Below are 14971 nucleotides of genomic sequence, written 5' to 3'. Positions count from 1 at the left end.
GGTGTTAGTTGTTGGCTTGGAGACTGCTGGACTCCCTGCCCAGTGGGGTGTACAGTCCACGAGGACTCCTACATGCAGGGCTGCTGGCTGGTTCAGGGGAACCCCAGCATAGTAGAAGCAGAAGTGGCTCGGAAGTTGAGTGCTGAGATCCATGCAGTCCCCAGGGAGGCCTCACTCACCCAGCATCAGGGAGAGCAAGGGAGATGTGGAGTTCGAGCAGTCACATCACCAGTGTCAGTGGCCCTGTCCCAGGAGCCCAGAGCTGTCACCTTACAGCTGCGAAGAAACCAGCGGAAGCTCTGAGCCCGGTGGGACGGCCCAGGGCCCGTCTGTTCCTGCAGGGGCCCTGGCTACCTGGGGCTGTCTTCGGTGAAGTTTTCCTGGTTCTGTCTCTGCCTTGCCCTGAGCCTTCTCCCTTTGGGCTCATAGACTATGGACGTCTCTCTTGTGCTAAATAGGGGTCCCCTCTGGCCCCCCTGTTTCGAGGCCTCCGTGGTGCCAGGCCTTGCAGTGGATAATGCTGGCATCAGAAGTTATCCTGGTCTCAGCCCAGGGTGTCTGGCCGGTCAGAGCCATGGATTCCTGAGGCTGCTGTGCATGGGGTCCTTGCTGGAAATAGGCCAGCCCTCAAGTGCACAGCCTGCTGGAGGCACTGTGGGGCTGACGGGGACCTGTAGTAGGTGTCGCAGAGGTGAGTGAGACACGGATCCCCTTGGGGGACACAGGACCATCCTCAGTGGTGGACGTTAAAGGGAACAAATGCCAGTGTCCACGAGTTAGAAGGAAACAAGCTGCCTTTGGCAGCCTGCCGACTCAGGTGTGACTCCAGCCTCCTACGCTGTGGCTCTGTGACGTTGCTCCCAGCCACTCCGCTTGTCGAAGCCTGGCTGTGGCTGTGTGACATTGTCCTAGCCACTCTGTGTTTCAAAGCTTCGCCGTGGCTCTGTGACATTGTCCTAGCCACTCCATTTGTGGAAGCCTCGCTGTGGCTCTGTGACATTGCTCCAGCCACTCCCCTTGTGGAAGCCTCAGTTTCCTTGTCTGTACAACAAGGACCACAGTGATAGGCCACGTTTACTGGGTGCCTCCGTGGCTTTTGGGTGAGCACTTGGCGCACATCGTCTCGTTTTATCAGGAGGGACGGGTAGCCCAAGCACCTTGCCCAGGCATGTGGCTGGTTCCTGGTGGGGCCAGATCACACCCAGCCCTGCCCAGGGTGATTGTCCTCTTGCCCCTGTGCTGGCCTCATGGCCTCGAACTGTCTCTCACTGATGGCGGGGCCCAGGATCAGAGCTTATGTGCTTAGGGCACCCCGCACCCAGGACCTGGGATTTAATCCGTGCTTGGTGAGTGTGATCTTTTGTCATTGGATAAGAGAGGACAGAGCTGAGGGAAGGGAGCAGTCAGGGAAAGCTTCCTGGGGGAGGTGCTATTGATGCTGAGCCTTGGCAGATGGGCCAAGCAGCTGTACACAGAGAGGGCAGGTGAGGTGGGAGGAAGGGGCTGTGCAAAGGCCCGGGGGGAGAATCCACACCGTCTGCTGCAAATCCCCGGCAGGGTGGGGAGCAGAATCCGCACTGTCTGGTGCAAAGGCCTGGTGGAGGGGGAGTGGTGCGCAGAGGGAGAATCCACACTGTCTGGTGCAAAGGCCTGGCGGGGGGAGGCACAGAGGGAGGATCCACACCATCTGGTGCAAAGGCCTGGTGGGAGGGGGTGGTGCGCAGAGGGAGGATCCACACCGTCTGGTGCAAAGGCCTGGTAGGGGGGAGGCACAGAGGGAGAATCCACACTGTCTGGTGCAAAGGCCCCGGGGGAAGAATCCACACCTTCTGGAAAATGGCCAGCCTGCCCTGTTGGCCCAGCAGAGGAGTCACAGAATGTAAGGTGGTCCGTGGGTGTGGTTTTGTGTGTGTGTCTTTTTTTTTTTTTTTTCCCACATAAAGGCTTTGTTTTTAATGTTTTATATATATAAATTTTAAGAGATAGGGTCTTGCCGTGTTGCCCAGGCTGGTCTCAAACTCCTAGGCTTACTTGATCCTGCCTCCGCAGCCACTTAAGTAGTGACCAGGGGCTTTATTTATTTGTTTATTTTTTTGAGACAGAGTCTTGCTCCATGGCCCAGGCTGGAGTGCAGTGGCGAGATCTCGGCTCACACCAAGCTCCGCCTCCTGGGTTCTCGTCATTCTCCTGCCTCAGCCTCCCAAGTAGCTGGGACTACAGGCGCCCGCCACCACGCCCGGCTAATTTTTTGTATGTTTCAGTAGAGATGGGGTTTCACCGTGTTAGCCAGGATGGTCTCAATCTCCTGACCTTGTGATCCACTCTCCTCGACCTCCCAAAGTGCAGGGATTACAGGAGTGAGCCACCGCGCCCGGCCAGGGGCTTTTTTTTTTTTTTTTTTTTTTTTTTTTTAGAGCAGTTTTAGGTTTGCAACAAATTTGCGAGGAAGGTGCAGAGATGTCCCGTATCCCCCCTGGCACCCCCCCACAGCCTCCCCCACTATCAACTCCCACTCCAGGGCGGCGCGTTCTGTGACAGTGGATGAGGCTACACGGACATCTGATTGTCACCCAGAGTCCATAGTGTACTTTGTAGGTGTGTGGGGCTTTTGGCCAGAAGACTGTTTTGTTTGTCTTTTAAACAATTCTCTGTTACTCGGCTGCCCTAAGACCCAGAAGCCTTTGCATAAGGATCTGAAGATGTGCAAGGCACCAGGTCCTGCCGGCTGTGCCCCGCAGTCCCCACAACACACCGCACCCTGACAGTAGACGAAGTCCCTCGCTCTCACCCTCTCGGAAAGTCGAGTGTGGTGACTGGGGCCGTGAGCTGTCTCTGCTGTGGCTGTGCTGGTGCCTCCAAGGAATCCGGCTGTGACGGGGAGGGTGTGGGTGGTACGAGTGGGAGACCTACGGGAAACCTCTGGGAGGCTGCCGCACAAGTCCAGGTGTGAAGTAGCTGGAAAAGAATAGAGCAGCCACCATCCTGGCTAACACGGTGAAACCCCGTCTCCAGGCAAAACATTAGCCAGGCGTGGTGGTGGGGGCCTGTAGTCCCAGTTACTCCGGAGGCTGAGGCAGGAGAAGGGCGTGAACCCGGGAGGCGGAGCTTCCAGTGAGCTGAGATCACACCACTGCACTCCAGCCTGGGTGACAGAACGAGACTCCGTCTCAAAAAAAAAAAAAAAAATAGCCGGGCGCGGTGGCTCAAGCCTGTAATCCCAGCACTTTGGGAGGCCGAGACGGGCGGATCACGAGGTCAGGAGATTGAGACCATCCTGGCTAATACGGTGAAACCCCGTCTCTACTAAAAAATATAAAAAAACTAGCTGGGCCAGGTGACGGGCTCCTGTAGTCCCAGCTGCTTGGGAGGCTGAGGCAGGAGAATGGTGTAAACCCGGGGGGCGGAGTTTGCAGTGAGCTGAGATCCGGCCATTGCACTCCAGCCTGGGCGACAGAGCAAGACTCCGTCTCAAAAAAAAAAAAAAAATAGAGCAGCGAAATCGATGCGCTGCAGCCAACCTCGAGAGGAGAGGAGAGGGAGAGGGGGCCAGAGCAGGGGACGGCTCACCTCTGCGTCCTGAGCAGGGGACGGCTCACCTCTGCATCCTTTACCTCGCCCGAGGGACGTGCAGGCTGTGCTGTAGGAGAATGTGACCTGCCAAAACCGGCTCAGACGAGAGGGAAGGTATCCACAGACCAGTCACCGTAGAATGAACAGGAAAGGGTCCAAGGAGCTTTCCCCACCACCCTCAGGGAGGGCAGGCCTGGGGTCTCAGTGGTGTCACAGAGATGTCCCGGGGCTGAGGCAATGAGGGCCCGACGCGGGATCCCTCGTAGCATCACCCCACCTAGCCTGGAGATCCACCAGAGGTGCAGGAGGGAACAAGAATGAGGTTTTCAGGCCAGGAGTGAGGGGTGAAGCGGCCACAGAAAAGGGCAGTGAAGGAGCTGGTGGAGGAGTGGAGGGGTTGGCGCTGTAGGCGTCTTGAGCCGGGAGCAGAGCAGAAAGGTGAGCAGGAGAGGGCTCTGCAGTGGGGCCAGGTGGCGGTGTTGGTTCCGGAAGCAGCCATGGGCACCGGGGCAGCAGGTGCTGGGTACCCCTGGCACCTGCCCTCAGGGAGCGTTGTGCCCAGGAGCAGATGCAGAGCCCCAGGAAGGAAATACCAGTAGAAGTGATATCATCATGCTCGTGACGTGGTGACAGAAGGTGCTGACCGGCCGGGAAGTCAGCCCTGCCATGGGAAAGGTGGGGTGTGGGCCTCGGGGAGAAGCTGACATTTGAGCAGACCCTTGAAAGGTGAGACCGAGCCAGGCAGGTGGAGGAATGAGCCCAGCCTCTCAGAGAGAGAGACCAGGCCTGGCCGGGGCAGGTGGAGGAGTGAGCCCGGCCCCTCAGAGAGAAAGACCAGGCCTGGCCGGGGCAGGTGGAGGAGTGGGGCCGGTTCCTCAGAGAGAAAGACCAGGCCTGGCCGGGGCAGGTGGAGGAGTGAGCCCGGCCCCTCAGAAAGAAAGACCAGGCCTGGCCAGGCCTGAGCCTGTTGGTGTGTCAGGAGCAGCGCAGTGCACAGTGAAGATCCAGGCCAGCTGGAAGGAGGGGTCTTGCAGAGGTGCTGGAGCCGGATTGGGCCCCGTGGTGCCTGGGGAGGAACCTGGAGTTTGGATTGAGGGGCAGCAGGCACGTGCAGTGGTGGCAGTTTGGACAAGGAGGTGATGAACTGAGTTGCTTTTTGTTGGTGAGAACAGTTTTATTATGAGTCCCATAGAGTAGAATTCTTCATTTTAAAGTGCACAGTTCAGCGCCTGTAATCCCAGCTACTTGGGAGGCAGAGGCAGGAGAATCCCTTGAACCCAGGAGGTGAAGGTTGCAGTGAGCCGAGATCGTGCAATTGCACTCCAGCCTGGGCGAGAGAGTGAGACTCTGTTTCAATAAATAAATAAATAATGAAGTATACAGTTCAGTGGTTTTTAGTGTATTCACTGATTTATGCAGCCATCCCCACAGTCGATTTTAGAACCTGTTCTTCGCAGTGCGTCTTCAGCAGTCCCTCCCTCCCTCCCTGCGTCCGGGTCCCTGGGAAGCCCTGATCTGCTTTCTTTCCCCGGGTGCGCCTGTTGTGGGCAGGTGTATAAATAGAATCACGCGCTGTTCTGCATCGGGCGTGTTTTACCACGCGTGCCGTGTTCGAGGCTCATCCCTGTGGTGGCTGAACTTCACGCCTGGTTATGGCTGAGTCGTGTTCCATTACGGTCATGGATGGACCACAGTTAGTTCATCCGTATGGACATCTGGGTCGTCTCTACATTTTGGCGGTTATACCTAATGCTTTTGTGAACATTTGGGTGCTGCTGTTTGCACGGACAGATGTATGTTTTCTCTTGGGTTTATGCTTAGGAGTGGACTTGCTGGTTCTTACAGGAGTTCTTGGCTTAACCTTTTGAGGAACTGCCAGATGTTTCCCACGGCGGCCCCACCTGTGGTGCCCTGGCACCAGCAGTGGGGGGCTCCCTGCTTCTCCTGGTCCTCACCAGCACTTGTTTTCTGAGGCCGGCACAGTGGGTGTGAGGTGCTGGCTCCCTGTGGGTTTGGTCTGCCTCTCCCAGACGGCTCATGAGGACATCCTTGCTCGTGCCTATCAGATATTTGTCTTTCTTCGTTGGAGGAATGCCTGCTCAGATGCTTTGCCCAGGTTCTAATTGGGTTGTTTGAACTGAGTGACTTTAGGAAGATGAGTTGGTGTGTGGTGTGGGGAGGGCACTTCCAAGAGGCAGGGTGGGAGCCAGGATCATGGTGAGAGGGAGCGAAAGCCCTAAGCGGGGGGAATGGGGAGAAGAGAGTGAGGGTGGACGGGTGGGAGGGAGGAAAGGGCCGCAGCCCTCCATGCTGGAGGGGGTGGGGTCGGGGGGAGAAGGCTGGTCTGGGCACCCCAGGGCTCCTCCCCTGCCCTGCAAAGGCAGGACCACATGGGGTGTACGGTGGCTCTGAAGAGGCCGTGGAGTCAGGCTGAGAAGGAGTCACAGGATTTGGTGAAAAGTCAGGGAGGGTGTTTGTTAGCCGAGTGGTTAGAGGATGACTGTCGGGGAAGGAAAGGAGGTGGCTGCTCCAAGCCGCAAGTAGACGGGAAGGAAATAAGAGACAGAGGTGAGGGAGAAAGCAGGTGGGTGCCAGAGAAGTTTCTGGGCAGGGAGGGCCGTGGAGGGCCAGGAGGAGTTGCTTCCGAGAGCGCGGGGGAGGAGGAGGTGAGATTGGCAGCAGAAGAAAGGGGATAATTGGCAGGCAGGCCTCCAGAGGGGTGGGCGGGACTTCATAACAACAATAATAACAATCATTTGTGCTAATTGGATCTCTGGAGGGCCGGGGGCGAGGGGGAGGCACCCCTGCCCGTGCTGCAGGTGCTTCCTCTCTGGAGCGGAGGTCAGAGCCAGGTGAGTGAGCACCAGCAGCAGCTGGGAGAGCTGAGACCCCGGCTGAGAAACAGAGGCGGGCAGGGAGGCCGGGACCCTCGTTTCAGAAGATGTGAAATTCCCAGCCTTCTGGTCGATCCCTTGAATAGCCTAGGGTTTTCTTGAGAGCAAGTGGGGGGCCTTGTCCTAGGGAGCTGGCCTGGACCCTGAGAGCTGGGTCAGGAGCTGCCTCAGGCCCCCGCAGCTCCTGGGGCCCCCGCCTCTCCCATCGCTCCTCTCTGCGGATGAGGGTCCCATGCTCGCGCCATGAGGTCCTGGGGGTAGGGCCTGATGGATTAGGACACAGGCCTCAGCAGGGGCTGAGAGCATGCCTGGAGGGACGGGAGAGGAAGAGAACTGGGGAGCATTGAGTGAACACCCGTCTTAACCCTGATGAGTCCTCAGAAGCCTCCACTCAGTCACTCAGTCCCCACACAGGCACCTGTCCTTCCCGTCCCTGCTTTGCAGAGGAGGCAGCTGAGGCTCAGCCATTTCTGAGGGTGGCAGAGCCGGTGATGACGCCAGGGACTGGCACCGCGGCTGCCCGTTGCTCACAGGGGCACAGCGCTGTCACCCAGACTGTTTGTTTCACATCTCCCTGGTAGGTGTGGGCCCCTCCCTCTCCTCGGAGAGGAAGTTGGGATGCAGAGCAGTGTGGGCCCTGTCCCAGGTCACCACGGTGCGGCCTTCCTTCCCGCCTGCCTCTGAGAAGAGCCTCCGGACCCTGAGCTGTGGCCCCTCGCCGCTTACCCCTCCTCTGCTGCCCCAGCCCCTCTGGCTATGGAATTTGTGGACCCTTATGCAAAAAGGCAGGAAGAAAGTGTCTTCCTTTCCTGGAGGTCTCTGGGTCGGCCAGGGTGTTTTGTATTTGGCATTTCACCCACAGGTGAGTGCAGAGCCCCCCAAGCCCAGGCTGTGAGCCTCCAGCACTGAGCCCTTGTGCTCTTGGACCCCACTTACAAAATGCAGGTCAAAGGTGAAGTGACCAGGAATTCCAGGGCAGCAGCTGCTGAGCACAGAGCCCCGGGCTGGGCCGCTGCCCAGGCCTTGCTCCAGGTCCCTGCCTGCCCCTCCCTCCTGGCGCCATTCCAGGTGCTCAGCCCCTCTGCTGCGCCTCCCTGGCCCGGCCATGGCCTGGAAAGTGTGCCCCAAACCCTGGCACCCTCATTTCTTTTTTTTTCTTTTTTTTTTTTTTTTTTTTTTTTTTTTTTTTTGAGACGGAGTCTCGCTCTGTCGCCCGGGCTGGAGTGCAGTGGCCGGTTCTCAGCTCACTGCAAGCTCCGCCTCCCGGGTTTATGCCATTCTCCTGCCTCAGCCTCCGAGTAGCTGGGACTACAGGCGCCCGCCACCTCGCCCGGCTAGTTTTTTGTATTTTTTAGTAGAGACGGGGTTTCACCGTGTTAGCCAGGATGGTCTCGATCTCCTGACCTCGTGATCCGCCCGTCTCGGCCTCCCAAAGTGCTGGGATTACAGGCTTGAGCCACCGCGCCCGGCCCTCATTTCTTTACATCGGGGTCAGCAAACTTTCTCTGCAGTGGGCCAGATAGTAAATATTTTAGGCTTTATGAACCAAGAGGGGAAATGAAGGCTACTCTCGATGGAGGTACGTGGCTGGCTGTTTAAAGCGTGACCATTTGAACATGTAAAAAGCATTAGTATCTGGAGGGCAGTTTGAGGGCCAGCGCCCCCCACACAGGGTCAGCCCCTCCACGTCTGTAGGCTGCCTCACTTCTGCCCCCCATCCGGCTATCACCGTGGCAGGATCATGCCGTGTGCCTAGGGCTGCAGTGCCCGTTGTGGGCAGCGCAGGCCTGGCTGGCAGCAGATCCCTGCTGAGTGAGAGGTGATCTCTGCTGGCCTCTGGGCGGGCCACTGTGCGGTGGAGAGGAGGGGTGTGGAGGGCAGACTCCCACCTCACCCATCCACAGCCTGGTCAAGGCCTTGGCCCTGCAGGAAGCTGGCCCGAGGTGGAGGCCAGGGGAAGGCTCTGAGCTGGGAAGTCCCTGCTTTTATTGAGTTATGTGATAGAGTTTCACTGGAAGGACGTTATCACCACTTGGCAAACAGGTTTCAGCCGAGAAGCGGTGAGGAGCAGCCTCCGCCACCTCCTCAGCCGCTGGTTGCAAACTGCTCTCTTCCCTTTTTTTCTTGTACTTTTTTTTTTTTAACTTTTCCTACAGTGCTGATTCTTATGCATATTTAATGTTCAGGGTGTTGTAATTAGAAAGCCTGTACAATTTTTAAAAGTTTATTTTCTAATAGAGGTACAATTAATGTATTACAACATTTGATTTTTCTTTTTCTTTTCTATTTTTGAGATGGAGTCTCGCTCTGTCACCCAGGCCGGAGTGCAGTGGCATGATCTCAGCTCACCGCATCCTCTGCCTCCAGGGTTCAAGCGATTCTCCTGCCTCAGCTCCCCCCCAGTAGCTGGGACTACAGGCACCAGCCACCACACCCGGCTAAGTTTTGTATTATTAGTAGAGACAGGATTTCACCATATTGGCCAGGCTGGTCTCGAACTTCTGACCTCGTGATCTGCCTGCCTTGGCCTCCCAAAGTGTTAGGATTACAGGCATGAGCCACCGTGCCCGGCCAACGTTTGCTTTTTTACAGTGTACAATTCAGTGGTTTTTAATATATTCACAAAGCTGTGAATATATTAAATCATCACCACTATGTAATTCCTGAACATTAGGCTGGGCGCAATGGCTCCCCTCCTCTGGCAGAGTCTGAGAATTAGGTTGACATGAAACAGAATAACAGGAGAAAAGCTTATGAATGTTATTTTATTTTATTTATTTTTTTTGAGACGGAGTCTCGCTCTGTCGCCCAGGCTGGAGTGTAGTGGCACAATCTCGGCTCACTGCAAGCTCCGCCTCCTGGGTTTACGCCATTCTCCTGCCTCAGCCTCCCGGGTAGCTGGGACTACAGGCACCCGCCACCACACCCGGCTAATTTTTTGTATTTTTGGTAGAGACGGGGTTTCACCATGTTAGCCAGGATGGTCCCGATCTCCTGACTTCATGATCCGCCCGCCTCGGCCTCCCAAAGTGCTGGGATTACAGACGTGAGCCGCCGCGCCCGGCCCGGAATGTTATTTTTACAGGTACATGGGAGACTTCAGAAAGGGAAGGCCTCTCGCAGCAGTGAGGCCTGAGGGCTTCTATGCCGAAGAATAGCGACTGTGAAAGAGTCACTAAAGTCCTTGGGGAGGCTGAGGGAGATAAGGGTTGGTCTGTGCAGCTGTCTCTCAGCCTCAGCTCCTGGTGCTGGTGACGAGGATGTCCTCTTCGTCTACGGGGAGGGCATGTTTCACATGGGGTTTCGTCTGCTTTCAGGAGGAAAAGGGGAGGCTAGAGCACCCTTCTTGCATCTGCTGCTGCCCCCGTGCCTTTGGAGCTGCACTGGGGTGGCCTGTTCTGTGCCGTGGCCTTCACCGCTGGCCCCCCAGCACCCAGCCATCTACCAGTTCCGACGCGTCGCCCCAGCCGCTGTCCAAAACACCCCTTTAGGCTTTTCCCTTAATACAGACATAATTACCTGTGATTAAAATATTAGGAAAATGAATATAAGAAACACGTTGAGCTCACTCTCACTCTTGATGCTGGGTGTGGGAGGGGTGCCAGCTTGCATTCTCTGGCCGGCTCTGTGGAGGAGGGGTGACTCCGCCCATCTCCCCTGGCATGGTTCTCGAAGGTTCCTCACCATAGGGAACCTCACTGGGATGGAGACTGTCTCTGCAAAAAGCAGTTCCTGAGATTTGGGCTTTCCTGTCGGTAGCCTGTGGAGAGGTAGAGCTAGCCTGGTCGGGCTGCAAGCGTGTTCACGGCAGTTGAGCCTGAACTCTTCCATCCGAGGGACCCAAAGGCCGAGGGGGTCTGTCCCAGGGAGGTCTGCCTGTCAGTCCACGTGGGTCTCACCTCTTCCTGAGACGGGTCCGGGGAGGGTCTGAGTATTGGGATTTGCTGTCTGGTCTCAAGCCTGTGCTTTGCCCGGGCCCATCTGTTTGGGTGCTCACCCACCTGTGACAGGTGCTGCCCTGGGTGCTAGGGACATGGGTGTTGGGAGGACAGGCCAGCTAAGCAGAGACAGACAGTGGCAGGGTAGCAGGCCTTAGGAAGAGAAAGACAGGCGGGTGGAGCAGGTGGGGACCTTGAGGAGGTGGCCCTCACCTGGAGTCCAGAGGAGGCAGCTGGGAGGACCAGAGGAGAGCTCTTCGCAGGGGCAGGGTGGAGGGAGCCGGGGAGCACTGGGCAGGGGCGGGGTGGAGGGAGCCGGGGAGCGCTGGGCAGGGGCGGGGTGGAGGGAGCCGGGGAGCGCTGGGCAGGGGCGGGGTGGAGGGAGCCGGGGAGCGCTGGGCAGGGGTGGGGTGGAGGGAGCCGGGGAGCGCTGGGCAGGGGCGGGGTGGTAGGAGCTGGGGAGCGCTGGGCAAAGGTGGGGTGGAGAGAGTGGGGAGTGGCAGCTCCTGGCAGGGCTGCCTTCAGTGCCTCCCGTTTCTGGAGCTGAGTCTTCTGGGAGTCCCCGTGGCTCTGTGCCCAGCACAGACACTGCTGGCTGCTGCCGCCGGTGCTGCCCTCCACGTGTTGTAGGGGACCCGAGGGTTTGGTCCTGCTGGCCTCATGTTCCGCATCCATAAGACAACGTCAGAACAGTGTCCACCTCTAAGGGAACCCTGTGCTTCAGATGACCCGCAGTCCTCCTGGCAGGAACCGCCCCACACACCTGCAGCCTCTCCCGCAGCCCCCAGCATGCCCGGCCTTCGAGCTGCGGCCTGCCCCCTCCCCTCCACGCTGCCCATCTAGGGCCTGCTCTTGGGGTGCCTTCTTTCTGAGGACCCACCCCAGCCTCCCCAGCAGAGCTGCCTGTCCCTGTCTCCCCCCAGAACCCCCTCCCCATGCGCTTCCTTCCTGCTGTCTGTGAACTTTGGGGGCCAGACTTCGGCTCTCCCGGTGGCCCTTATTTCTCCTGGTGACTCTTGTTTCTCCCAGTGACCCCGTGTCTCCCGGTGACCCTCGTCCCTCCCGGTGACCCCATATCTCCTGGTGACTCTTGTTTCTCCCAGTGACCCCATGTCTCCTGGTGACTCTTGTTTCTCCCAGTGACCCCATTGTCTCCCAGTGATGACCCCGTGTCTCCCGGTGACCCTCGTCCCTCCCGGTGACCCCATATGTCCTGGTGACTCTTGTTTCTCCCAGTGACCCCATGTCTCCTGGTGACTCTTGTTTCTCCCAGTGACCCCATTGTCTCCCAGTGACCCCGTGTCTCCCGGTGACCCTCGTGTCTTCAGGTGACCCCATGTCTGCTGGTCCTCGCAGGTGCTCAGTAAATGAGGACCCTGGAGAGCGCGTCCTGTGTGTTCCCGTGTGGGATTTGAATACACAGTGTCCGTCCGAGGCGAGCGTAGTGGTGGGTGGTTCTGGGCATAGATTTGGGGCCTGATGGTCTGGATGTAACCTGTGTCTCTGTACCGCCCCCCAGCCTTTCCCTTCTCCCCTTCCCCGCAGAGAGACCTTGGGCCTCTGTTTCCTCATCTGCATAATGGGGGATAGCAGTCAGACCTACCCAGAGGGCTATCATGGACCCCAGTCCACTCACAGTTCGTCAGCCGTTTAGAGCAGTGCCTGGAACCGTGGGGTCGGGTGGCCAGGGGTGGCCAGGGGCCGCCAAGTGACCCGCATGGCGTATCTGCACGTGAGTTTATTTAAACAGGCACATCCTGAGTTCTCCTCACTCTCATGCCCTTCCTGAGGGCGGGTTGACAGCACCCTGCCGTGGGGCTGGCTCCCTTCCGTGCCTCGATAGTGGTGAACTTGTCACTGGAGGGACTCGGGAAAATTGGTTCAGGTGGGTTTTGCCAAGGAGGTACTTTGTTCCTGCGTGCTGGTCTGCAGACCCCGGCCGGGAATGAGGTGCTGGGTGCCGTGGTTCCCGCGTGCTGGTCTGCAGACCCCGGCCGGGAATGAGGTGCTGGGTGCCGGAGGAGGTTTCCTCAGAGCTGAGCGCATTCAGCCCAAGGGGGCCTGGCCTGGGTTTCTCTTCCGGTATTGAGGTTGTTGGTAGATGAGGCAGGTGGCCGCTGTGCCTCACCAGGAGTCCTCCCCACCTGGGAGTGAGGTCACACCAGGGACTGGGGCCAGATGGCCGGAGAATGGGCTTGCTAATGGTTGGTCGAGCGTTGTGCCCGCCTCCACCTCAGTAAACAGCTCTGATAAGACACAGAATTGAAGACTCGAGAAGGGGCTCGGGCCCGCGGCGGGCCTCTCCTGCCGAGAGAGAGGAACGCGAACGTCCACAGGAATAAATGGATGGACGCTGGCATTGAAGCTGGAGTATTCACAAGGCCTGACGTGGAAGCAGCCCACAGCTGTCCGCCAGCGATGGGTGGGTGTGTGGACCACCGTGGCCGCCGTACAGTGGAGTGGGGTTCAGCCTGAGAGAGGAGCAGCACGCCGCAGCACCGTGCTGTGTGGAAGAGCCAGACACGCAGGACAGATGCGGCCCCTCTCCTGTGCAGGGCACACGGCAGCGAGTCCCGAGGGACAGAAAGGAGTTGAGAGGCTGCAGGGCCCTGCCGGGGGAGTGCATGGTGACTGCCGTGGGCTCTGGGGCTTTTTGAGGTTGTTGTAAAGTTGATTGTGGTGATGGTGGCGAAACTGAATATACTAAATATCATTGCATCATACACTTTACATGGGGGAATGTTGTGGCAGGGGATCGCATCTCAGTGAAGCTGTTTTAAGAAAAAAGTGTGGGCCCTGGGGCGTGAGCCCTGGTCTGGCCGTGGGAGGCCGTGCCTCCTGGGGCAGGTTTCTTTTTTTTTTTTTTTTTTTTTTTTTTTTTGAGACGGAGTCTCGCTCTGTCGCCCAGGCTGGAGTGCAGTGGCCGGATCTCAGCTCACTGCAAGCTCCGCCTCCCGGGTTCATGCCATTCTCCTGCCTCAGCCTCCCGAGTAGCTGGGACTACAGGCGCCCGCCAGGTCGCCCGGCTAGTTTTTTGTATTTTTAGTAGAGACGGGGTTTCACCATGTTAGCCAGTATGGTCTCGATCTCCTGACCTCGTGATCCGCCCGCCTCGGCCTCCCAAAGTGCTGGGATTACAGGCTTGAGCCACCGCGCCCGGCCTGCTGGGGCAGGTTTCTTGTGGCTCCTGCTGGAGGCTTCCCCCAAGAAGCCAGGTGGCTACAGCCCCTGCCTCCTGCAGGTGCCGGGGGATTCGGGGAGCCAAGCCCCAAATCTCTGCAGTGGAAGGTAGGAGGTTTTTTGTTGTTGTTGTTGTTGTTGTTTTGTTTTTTTTTTTTTTGAGACGGAGTCTCGCTCTGCCGCCCAGGCTGGAGTGCAGTGGCCGGATCTCAGCGCACTGCAAGCTCCGCCTCCCGGGTTTACGCCATTCTCCTGCCTCAGCCTCCCGAGTAGCTGGGACTACAGGCGCCTGCCACCTCGCCCGGCTAGATTTTTGTATTTTTTTAGTAGAGACGGCGTTTCACCGTGTTAGCCAGGATGGTCTCGATCTCCTGACCTCGTGATCCGCCCGCCTCGGCCTCCCAAAGTGCTGGGATTACAGGCTTGAGCCACCGCGCCCGGCCGGTTTTTTTGTTTTAAGGCTAGTCAAGTGAAGCAGTTGGCGTGGAGAAGGAACAAAGAGATCCGTAACTGGCAGTTAGTTGTAAACACCGCTGCACTCAGGCCGGCAGGACGTTTTTTTAAATTGTCCTTATTTGGCTGTCGAAGTTGGCAGCCCTGTGTCTGCCCCATGGAGTTGAGCTGAGCCGCTCCTGGTTTATGAAACCCCAGCGTGTGGAAAGCTGGAGGGCACGTTTGCCACAGCTCCACCTGGCGGCGCTGCCCTTCCCTGATCTGTGTGAGGGTTCAGGTTCCCGCCGCGCCTGCAGGAGGGTGGGGGAAGGGCTGGGAGGGCTGCCTCAGAGCCTGTTTCATTTTATTTTTTTATTATTTGTTTATTTTATTTTATTTTAAATTTAATTTTTGAGACAAAGTCTTGCTCTGTCGCCCAGGCTGGAGTGTGATCTCTGGTCACTGCAACCTCTGCCTCTCGGGTTTAAGCAATTCTCCTGCCTTAGCCTCCTGAGTAGCTGGGATTACAGACCCCTGCCACCACGCCCGGCTAATTTTTATGTTTTAGTAGAGATGGGGTTTCACCATGTTGGCCAAGCTGGTCTCGAACTCCTGACCTCCAGTGATCCACCTGCTTTGGCCTCTCAGAGTGCTGGGATTACAGGTGGGAGCCACCGCAACCAGCCAGGGAGCCTGTTTTAAAAGAGATCAGTGTATGAACCCTTCAACAACTCAGACGCATGGCAAAGGCTCTGCTGTCCACTTTAGCTGCGTGTGTGCATGGCACGGGTTGGTGGTGTGTGTAGAGACCCTCCTGGTACGTGGCACGGGTTGGTGTCATGTGTAGAGACCCTCACGGTGTGTGGCACGTGTTAGTGTTGTGCGTAGAGACCCTGATGGTGCATGTGGCATGGGTTGATGGTATGTGTAGAGACCCTCACGGTGCGTGGCACGGGT

At 57.7% G+C, this 14971-nt stretch overlaps 1 protein-coding gene across 2 annotated transcripts in view; it reads left to right on the top strand.

Annotated features, from left to right (window-relative positions):
- The window catches only part of ZNF787 (zinc finger protein 787), a 33727-nt gene that overhangs the window by 3170 nt on the left and 15586 nt on the right, over nucleotides 1-14971 (top strand). The gene's annotated exons all lie outside the window — the stretch shown is intronic.

This window comes from Rhinopithecus roxellana, chromosome 12 (genome assembly GCF_007565055.1).
Source record: "Rhinopithecus roxellana isolate Shanxi Qingling chromosome 12, ASM756505v1, whole genome shotgun sequence".
NCBI lineage: Eukaryota > Metazoa > Chordata > Mammalia > Primates > Cercopithecidae > Rhinopithecus > Rhinopithecus roxellana.
The sequence above is the reverse complement of the archived record's forward strand: the minus strand, read 5'-3'. Positions and strand labels throughout refer to the sequence as shown.